This window comes from Prionailurus bengalensis, chromosome C1, assembly GCF_016509475.1.
Source record: "Prionailurus bengalensis isolate Pbe53 chromosome C1, Fcat_Pben_1.1_paternal_pri, whole genome shotgun sequence".
NCBI classification, from domain to species: domain Eukaryota; kingdom Metazoa; phylum Chordata; class Mammalia; order Carnivora; family Felidae; genus Prionailurus; species Prionailurus bengalensis.
The window spans coordinates 73,090,166-73,100,791 of record NC_057345.1 but is presented as its reverse complement, the minus strand read 5'-3'; the positions used below and the strand labels follow the sequence as shown (position 1 = coordinate 73,100,791).

The 10,626-nt window shown below is 40.3% G+C and overlaps 1 long non-coding RNA gene across 2 annotated transcripts; it reads left to right on the top strand.

Moving 5' to 3' along the window:
* Positions 1-1,977: 1,977 nt before the first annotated feature.
* On the top strand, positions 1,978-10,340 carry LOC122480726. Of its 2 annotated transcripts, none has more exons than XR_006296647.1 (3): positions 1,978-2,727; positions 3,787-9,263; positions 10,038-10,340. It is a non-coding gene; the product is annotated as an uncharacterized LOC122480726 (long non-coding RNA). The 2 variants fall into 2 exon arrangements; XR_006296648.1 differs by having other exon boundaries at positions 2,330-2,727; positions 3,787-3,941; positions 10,038-10,335.
* Positions 10,341-10,626: the final 286 nt, after the last annotated feature.

Here is a 10,626-nt window from a genome sequence, read left to right as displayed (position 1 = left end):
CCAGGGAATCTTCTAGAGCTGTTGTTATTACTAAGAGTGCTACAACTCAATGCCAGGAGGAGCCTGGTTGTTGACCCAGGTCAATGGCATCCTTGACCACCATACTAGGTATGAACTCCCTATTCTGGGACTTCTTGTGGCATGAAATAAACCTCTTCTTGTTTAAATCACTTTTTTGCTGGGGTTCCTGTTACTCTTAGTTGCATGCATTACTAACTGGCTCAGTGAAAAAATTAGTTTGGCAATAAGCATGACAGTGACCTTCCCGTTCCAGATTGTGCTAGCCAGTCTCCAAGGTGGTCCACAACAACTCCCATCTCCTTCACACCCTCATGTAGTCCCCTCCCACGATCTCCAAGCATTGGTTTAGGATAGGCTTCTAATAGGATATGGCTTCTAAAGCCCTGTGACGCTGTAAAAATTAAATTAAAAATTTAACAGTATCTCTAAAATGACTTATACTTTCTTTTTATGGAATGTCACATCTTTCTTTTTGTATGACCTATTTTCTGGTCGATTATAATATATATCCTTTAGTAGAATGAGAAAATTTAAATCATTTTCAAAATTGATTTCTGGGAAAACCACTTATATAATACTATACACCAGGCTCTTTCCTGTGTTCTTTAACTTCATTTACTGGCTTTTTTCTTCAAGTGATTTTTTGAGAGATTATTTCAACCACTTGGTATTTGGAGAAATTGAGGCAGCGAGGTTAAAAATCCTGCCCAAGGCCACACACGTAGGAGGTAGAAGACCTGGGATTTGAGCCCAATGAAGCTGGTTCCAGCATTTGTAGTCCTCTCACCACATAAAAATCACCTGCAGTTCTAGTAACCAAAGAAAACTGGCCTTCCTTCTATAGATATGTATCTACATTTGCAGTGTGTAAGTTATTTACTTTATTTAGCATAACAAGTCAGTTCCTACTGGCATTCACAGTTCCTTAAGTATCATTGTTCCTCAGAGTTTTCAGCATATATAAAAATGCTGAATGTTACCTGCTTTCCGCTGGTGAAGCCAGCTCTATCAGTCAGTGTCCACCCAGAGCGAACATACTACAGAAAAGTAGTTACGAGTATGTCCAAGGAAATGAAGGACCAAAAAAGGGAAGGCGTGTTCACCTAAAGATTGGCTGGAGGCTGGAGGCTGCTACCATGCCCAAGACAGGAGCAGCAGAAAGGCAGATGTTGTTGCCTAGACCTCAGGAGCCACTGTGCTCCTGACATTGCTGGAACCTAACTGCAGCTGACTTACAGGAAGCGGGGAGTTCTGTAGCACTGAAAATGAAGCTAGGCAGACTTCATTACATCCCACAATTCAGCAACCTTTTGTGAAGCATTCTATTACACTGTGGAAGTCATCAGGGTTATGTTTCAATCACAATGCCTGAGAGGCTAACTTTAAAACAACCACATTGACAATCCTACACTTCCTTGGCTATGTTCTTAATATAGAACCTCTTCTAAGGTTCTTGGCTTGACTGGAAAGAAAACGACAATTAAAATAAATTAAAAAAGAATCCTACTGATGTTACACGAGTCCAGGAATCCTGCTGTCCAAACCATGTTGCCTGTCAAGGGGCTCAAGTTTGCCTGGTGCCCTGCCGTGTTTGTCGGAGCTACCTCCAACAGGAAGTCCTCCTCATTCCCAGTCTCTGCCAGTGTCTCCCATCGGCGATTCTCTCTGAGATACAGCTGGAAAGAGAGTATGGAAGAGACTGGAGTATGCAGACTTCCAGTTCCCTGCAATGGAAGAAAAACAGGATAGACACGGAGCTGAGGGCTAGTGGCCAAGGAGCAGACTGGTCTTAAAAATGTTGACCTCCCAGGGCACCTGCGTGGCTCAGTTGGTTAAGCATCTGAATCGATTTTGGCTCAGGTCATGATCTCATGATTTGTGAGACTAGGGACCCATGACTGAGACCCACATTGGGCTCTGAGCTGACAGCAAGGAGCCTGCTTGGGATTCTCTCTCTCTGCCCCTCCCCTTCTCTCTCTCTCTTGCAGAATACATAAACATTAAAAAAAGCAAACAAACATTGACTTCCCCTTGACATGTTTTCCTTCCTTTAACATGCTTTTCCATGTTGTTAAATATTCCACAATTAATGGCCGTATCATATTCTCTATTATTAACACTCTGATTAAGTTTATTTGCTGCCTTTCTTAGTGTTAATTTTCCTCATTTTCTTTGAAATTTTAGTTTTATGACTTATTTTATGTGGGAGTTTACATCTTCCTCTTCTCCAAGCCTCCCAGTCTATCAGTTTTTTGGTTGCCTCTACACCTCTAGCCCAAGGCATGATCTTAGTCGGTGGTTCTGGCTTCTGTCCCTTGGTGATTGGAGATATCAGAGATATCCAGTCATTAAGCTGGCGAAGAGTAACACTGTCCTGGCTTCCAGCTTTAGTAAGGACACCTGACTCTGTCATTCCACAGAAGTCCAACTCTGGGCTGCCTGAGGCCTCAGCTCCTGCTTAGTGCTACCGATTATCTATTGCCCTACTTTTGAATATGACCATGACTTTTCTTTACATAAAAACATCTATCATTGGTGTGTTTATAGTAGTGAGAGGAATGTAAAGCATGAATACTTAGTGTCATAGTAATGACTAATCTGTCTTAATACATTTAGTTGATTTGCTTTGCTTTCTTTAGGTAAATGATCATATTGCCCAACAATAACAAGAACTGGAACCACCATTTAATTAGTACTTAATACATGGTGGGTACACTCTGCTGTGTGCTTCAACTGCATGTTAGGACTTGGAAATGGGCAAGATTCCTGCTGTCTTTTCCAGGGGTAGCTGTCAGATTGTGAAAACAAATAGCAATGCAAATAATTCTGTTCACATCAATGCAAATGAATTTTGACTGGTAGATTGTAGATCTTTGTAAGTAAAATTCTCATTGAACAGGTCTTGCCATCATATCTGTTCCCTCAGTAATTGAAGAGTTGAGTAAAATCTTTGGTACGTGTCTGTTTTATATTTGTGTAAGAGTTGTGATTTTACTTTTTTGAAAATTACACTTTAGCAGACATGATATCTTCTAATCTTCAAAACCTGAGAAATAGCTGTTATTCATATTTAGTAGATGAAAAAACTGAGACAGATCACATGGTTTACCTGCTCAATGTCAAATTAACTAGTAAGTGGCCAAGCTGGGATTTAAACACCCAATTTTGCTATCTTCAAGATCTCTGCTCTTATAGTTTATTGTTTGCCTTGGAAAAACTCCATTTGCTCATGGAATGTTTTTTTTTTTTTTTTCAAAAATATATTGGGTGGGAGGGAGGAGAAGGTGGGTGATGGGCAATGAGGAGGGCACCTGTTGGGATGAGCACTGGGTATTGTATGGAAACGAATTTGACAATAAATTTCATATTAAAAATATATGTTAGCATCATCAAAACAATAACTAATGTTTATTAAGTGTTTACTATGCGTTATGCATGAAACTGTTTATATGGTTTAACTCATTTAATACATGAGAAAACTGAGCTTAAAGAGGCTCAATAACTTGATCAAGGTTTTCCATGCTATTTCTAGCTTTTTCCTTCTTCTAATGCAGTAGTTTCAGCATTAGTTGCATGTAAGAATTATCTACAGAGCTCTTAAAAATCAGTTTATCAGAATTTCTTAAAGGATTCCTAGCTGATTCTAATATACAGAATCATTATGTAAGTGGGACCATTTAACACCTTGCTTTCCTAACTAGCTGATACTTAAGAGAATTATACAAACCTGCAGTGCCCGTTTTTTTTTTTTTTTTCCTGATACAGCTTGGAAAAGGAATAATGGGGCTGAGATCTATGTTATTCTGAAGCTTGAGTGTCTAGAAGTGGCCAGAGTTTAAACAGAAGCATTTGGAAAATTTGAGGTCAGCCCAAGGTCAAATCATGACAGGAGCATAGCACATTGAGAAACCATCTCACTGGTAAGTAAATGATTTTTACATTGACTCCCCAAATCAATAAGATCAGCCTTGTAGTACCAACCAATAATACTTATAAACGTCAGTATTTTTTAAGGAAATGTTCTCTGTGATTTAGAAAATTATTTGGATGCCCTATTCGTATTTTCTACAAACCTCCTCATCCCCCTTGACCACAGAGGCAGACAGGGTGGCTTAAAAGCCATTAGCAATCTTTCATTCTTGCCTTTTTCTGCATAATGGCTTGAAAGCTAGGATACTCAACTTTCTAAGAGACTACCCACTGGAGGTGACCATGTGACCGAATTCTAGCTGGTAGTATGTAAGTCATTGTATGAAACTTTGAAACTGCTCTTTTAAAGGGATAAATTGAGGTCCCCTGACCCTGATGGGAGATGAGGCAAGAGGCAGTATAGCAGCCATTTCACGACCATGTGGAGAAAAGCCACATGCCAGGCATGGGGGAGCAGAAAGATAGGACTGACCCTGGTTTGTCAATGATCTGGAGCTGCAGTCCTTGACAGCCTCACATAAGACACTTTATTACCTAAAAGAGTTAGCTCTCTTAATTACTCAAGCCAATTTCAGTTGTTGTGCTTACAGCTAAAGTTAGTGCCCTAACTAATAATTGCCAAAACACGGATGTAATAACGCATTTTTTGGTCATTTTATTTGAAAAACCATAGGCAACCAAAAGTTTATGAAAGCAAAGTAATGTTCAGTCAGTTGAGTTAAATCCAGTAGGGAATCCACACAGGATCTCCTAAGTCAGATGTTTCTTTTTTGGTTTTTAAAATCAGCCATGTATGGTGATGTCTCCATACCCTAGTTTTCATTCTTATCTCAAATTAACTGGTAAGTTGTAACTAAAAATATATAATGTTACATTAATTAAACAAGGCGGCAATTAGAGGTGGTTCTAATACCTTAGCAGCCTAGTGTACGCAAAGTAAAACGAAAGCCTTTAAATGCCTCCCGGGTTAAGAAGTCAAAACCTGAAGACAACCAATCACAACCAACCAATTAAGCTTTTCCTAATAAAGCAAATGCTTCACCTATAGCCAGTCAGGCAATTTCCTTGCTTTCTTCTACCTCTTCACTCTAAAATCTCGCAGGTAGCTCCTGTCAGTGGAGCACTCCAGTTCACTTCCTGTTTGGTGCTACCCAATTAGAAACAATATTTGCTCAAATAAGTTCTTAAAATATTTAATATACTTCAGTTTATGTTTTAACAATACCCAATACAACTAAATGCAACTCCTATTTCTTTCTCTTTAATAGTAAAACATTACAAAACCTAACAGTTAGTAGTTACCAGCTTTCTTTTCTTAGATTCAATTGTAACGCAAAAATCTGGAAACAGAATCAATTTGATGTCTGATAACATAAAACTGGCAGGTAACTTAGGGCTTTACACGTCTTATCATGAGAAACATTGATCAAACTCACAATGGCATTGTTAGAAAAATGTGTGATTTTGTTGGAGCTCCTGACTGCCTTTTTTTTTTTTTAACTTTTCATATTCTTCCTTCGTGAGTGTTCCACTCAATCCTCAGATAGTCTGTTTGTTCATACTTCAGACTACTAATATGGTAAAGTCTCTTATTTCTTGTGACTGAAGAATAATTTAAACAGAATATTTAGATTAAATCTAGGATATTTAGTTTAAAATAGTGAGTTTTTAGATAGAAAAATACTATGATTGACCTATATGATGTTTAGACAGTATAGTACAATGTACTTAACTCTAAAATTTTTCTGTACATACAATCTTAAAAAAAAAATAATTTAGAGTGCATACTCTTTCCTGCCCAACAGAGCTTACTTTTTGAGGGGAAAAAAAAATTGAGGGTGGGATGGGGGAGAAAGAAAGATGCATATAAATCATTCTACTATTTTTTTTTTTTTTTAGTTTTATTGAGCTACAATTAGCAAATAGAATTGTAAGGTATTTAAAGTGTACTGCATGATTTGATATACGAATACATTGTGAAAGGAGTCCTCCTGTCTAGGTAACACATCCATCACCTCACATATTTATCTTTTTTTGTGTGCATGAGAATATTTAAGTTCTATTTTCTTAGCACATTTCAGTTATATAATACAATGTTATCAACTATAACCACCACTTAATATGTTAGATGCTCAGATGTTACTGATCTCACACCTGAAAGTTTGAGAAAATTTTCTTTAATAATTGTTATGTCAACAATTTCAGCCTTTTCATAGGAAGAAAGAATTTACTTCTCAAAACTGAGTAAATTGTTATGGAAAACTCATTTTGAGTAGTGCAAGTAACCCATCCTTTTCTATATGGATTGTCCTTATTCTCTTTGTTAGTAATGGAGAGACACAACCATTACAGTTTTCTCAAAAGAGATGAATAAGCTGTGGGAGGTGTTTTGGAATGAACATGTCATTTCATCAGAAGAGCTTTATAGAACACATTGCACTGATGTCTTGCACCAGTGGAATTTTCTGTCAGAATCTATGATCCCATTCAGTCTAGGTTGACGATATCAATGCTGCCTGAAGGGATTGTTCATAGGATTTCACTCCACCCAATACAGAAATGTTTTCCTTGATAATGGAGCTATGGAATTTCTTTGGTGTCATCTCATGGTGTGAGGTTTACATACATAGTAAGCCATTTGTCACAAAGTTCATTGATGAAGAGATAAATTCTCATGTGTTATTTTAAATTTTTGAGTGTATATTACTGCCATTCTAAGACTTTAGGTATTCCAAGGTCTCAGGAAAATAGACACAAGGCACTTTGTTGTACTGAACACATTTTGGTCAGCGGGGAAGGAGCCAGGAGAACTAATCTACAGAAAGAGCCTGACTTGGGAGTGCACACACAGGACCAGGACAAGGTCCAAGAGGAGTAAGAGTCAGCCTTAATTCTAGCAAAGTTTGGACATGAGTATTCAATCAGATGAGTGGGACACAGCTGTGAAGTAGACAGAATAGAAGAAGGAGATGCTAGCTCTCCAGCTTTTTTCCATTTCCGTTATAAGCTTATATGCATCCAGCTCCTCCTTCCTCCCATCACTCCAGTCACACTGGAATTGCTGACACTCCCCTGTCTGACCCTAAATCCTCCACTGTGCCCTAAATCACAGCCCCTCAGTGCACATTCAGAACTGGCTCAGAAAATCATCTCTCCTTTCTTCTATGTTTTAAACTTCTCATTTTCTACAGCACTTACACATATTTAAGGTTTCTCAACCCCACATCTTGGTTCTCTTTACCACCCATTCTCCCCTTTCTAAGGAAGGGCTTCTTTAAGCAGTTCTGAATGTTTGTCTCTACTTCTGTACCTCCCATTCTCTCCTCAACCCACTAAGCCTAACTTCTGCCCCCATAGCTCCATTTTGCAGCTGTTCAAGTCACTCCAGATTCACCAGCCACCTCCTCATGCAACGTGCCAGCCAACTGATCAGCTCCTGCTCCCTGTCAGCCTCATCTCCTGCACTTGCCCCCACACTCCTGATCATCCATCCCCACCAGCCTCCTCTCCAATCTTTGAGTCCCCCAAACCCTTGCCCACTTCCAGGCTTTTGCACTTGTTCTCCCCGTAGCCCGGGATTCTCTCCCTGGCTGGGTCATTAGCATCCCTCAGGTCTTGGCTCAGATATCCATTCTCAGAGAGGCTTTCCCCAGAACACGCATGGGCTGTGACCTTGGAAACACCATTTAACCCCTCCGTGGTTCAGTTTCTCATCTATAATTGAGGAAATAACTGCACCTATCTCCTAGGATTGCTGTAAGGATTAAATGATATTATACACATGTAGTATTTAGAACAAGACTTGATATACAGCAGTAATTTAAGATTAATTATAAGTAACTGTTTACTATTATAGGTAACATCTTCATGTTATCTCCCTCTTCTTCCCCTTTGTCACACTTCTGAGCTATGATTACATTATTTGTTTGCTTATTGTGTTAGCATGGTAGGATGCAAGGTCCAAAAGGACAAAAGATTCATCTGCCTTGTTGGTTTGTCTACTCTTTACAACTTGCTTGAAAGTGGAGCGTGGTAAGGCTCAACACATTTGGCACTTCAACCTCTCTCTTACCTTGTGCTACATTTGTCATTGTCGATCATGCTATTCTTCCTAAAACCCTTTTGTGGTTTGTTTTGTTTTGTTTTTGCCTCCTTGTCTTCCTCTGCTCATACCTTTAAATTCCAGGATGTGTCTGAGAGGGTACAGGACAGAACAGGGGCATGGAAATGGGTGGATGAGATCTGGGGAGATGCTGCTGCCCCACACAATGAGCTGGGTTCACAGCTCTGGCAAGAGGAGGGAAGAATGGGTGGAGCTGCTGGGCATAACTGAAGAGGGAAACCTAAACTGAGCTGGCATGGGATGGAGTCAGGAGTGAAGGGCTTGGGCTTGCTGTTAAGGCTCTTAATTGATTCAGCATATATCAAGCACCCCTAGGTGTCCAACTCAGCTAGGCGGTAGATTTTGTAAAATATAAACGAAGATGTCAGATATATCGCTGCATAAACAAATTCTTGTAATTTACTATAGAAGTGCTTTGTAAAGGTGTGCGCAAGATACAATGTTGGTAGTGAGGAGGGGGTGATCATTGCTGGGAGAGCTGCAAGATTCAAGAGGAGCAGAAATATGAAACGGGCCTTAAATTTATCACATCAACTAGGGAGAGAAATTCTAAGCTGGGGAAATGGTACATACAAAAATACAGAAAGATTTCTCATCAATATTTAATATGGAGGATGGAGTTGACATGAAGACCCACCTCCTACAAAACATATGGAAATTTTTAGTATTCCTGTGATTGTTATAAAGGTGATGTGACTTTTTGAGGATAAAGTTGTATATGCATTTTAAATTCATTTTATTTTGGAGTAAATCCCTCCTCTAATTCAGGGCTTGCTGTGAGAGATGGCTACGAGGCAGTCTTGAGGCTTCTGAATACTGAATTCCAACTTTTATGACAGTTCCAGTTTTAGAAGGGAGAAAGGATAGATGGGTGGATAAGTGAGTTAACTGGATCAGTATATGGATAGATGGGAGGATAGGAGATGGATGCCAAGGAATCCAGTAGAGAATTGGCATGGTGTTGCTTTGAGTGATGTACCCAGATGTAGGGGTGACAACATGGTAGCAATCCACATGTTCCTAAGCCTGTTCCTGCACACAAAATTTTATTTTATTATAATAACAGTAATTATTGAGTATCTACTCTGTATTAGATATTGTTCTAGGTTCTTTTTATAAATCATCTCTAACTACCCTGGAAGGATAGTATGAAGAACCTGAGACTTGGAGAATTAATTTACCACCCAAGGTAACACAGCAAGTAAATCTACTTAAATCTAAAGCTCATGCATCATGAGGACAATTCCTACTTTTTGCTAAGCAAGGACACAATTTGTGTCTATTTGCCACTTTCAAACTTAATCACTGCTCTGCCTCGATAACCTCTCCAACTCATGCTATAAAGAGCAGTGAAGAATGACACAGCCGTTTCATTTTTGTGACGTTTCTCCTTTAGTATAACTGATTCTTCTTCTAGCACTGAATGACATTTGCAACATAAAATGCTTTCTTCTGTGTCTAAACATGCCCCCACCACAGTCAATTTATTCCTGGAATGTTCCTATTTCATGCCTCTCCAGACAGAATTATAATACTGTATCCGTTGTGCTTTCTGTTGTTTGCAACCGAACCCTTCTGGTTGGGCTATGGGAATTATTGCCAGCTATTAGATGCTTTACAGAATTATGGGAAAAGCTCTAAGAACAGACTCTGTACTGAGCTTCTAGGAACAGCTCCTACTAGTTTCCAAAAATCACACAGCTTCTGCATGGCTAAGAACCTCACAGTCTTTTCCTGACATTTTTTCAGGAAACTGATGATGAGAAACCTTTGCTACTAACCAAAGGCATGAGATGAAAGCCTCCCACCCTTTCTCTCCACTCAGGAGCTGCTTCATGAGCATGTAACTTATGCAGTTGTTCAAGATCCCACGCTGAGAAAGATACCATTCTTGGGACTTCAACACTCTGGGGTTGCCATCTTGAAATTCCTACTGTATCTTCAAATTTGTGTTTTTGTTTAGGACAGTGGATTTGGCACTGGGAGCTTGGAACCTCTCAGCTCCTTCCTCCTGCCACCTCCCTGTGACAAGTTCTTGGCCAGTCTGTACCTCATCCCCTGGCACCGCAAGCCTCCATGGTCCAGCTAGGCTGGCCTCCCGGGCGTGGGAGTGAGAACGCGGAAGACGGAGATTGGTTCTGGTCAGGCGCATGCGCCCTGGGGCATCTGTGGGAAGAGCGGGCTGCGAAGTTCTAGGAAGTCCTCCTGTCAAGCTGATGACAGCACCAAGCTTTAGGTGACACGGTGGGGGGCGAGTCTCTTACCTGCCTCTGTCCTGGTGCTTAGGACGTCTGGCCGTGGAAGTGACAGCACTGACAGGTGGCCCATCCTCTGGACTGGGGTGGCAGGCCTTGGGAAAGAGAGATGCCTGACTGGTCTCCGGGAGGTTTTGGTCCTGCAGCAGGTGAGAAAGGAAACCCAGCAGCCAGTGTGCAGAATTGTGGGCAGGGTCCCTGCGCGCGGGAGAGGAGTGTCTGCACTCATAACCTGAGTGCCCCCGCCATTCTGGGAGTGTGACATTAAATGACAAAGAAGGAAAAAAAAAATCCACC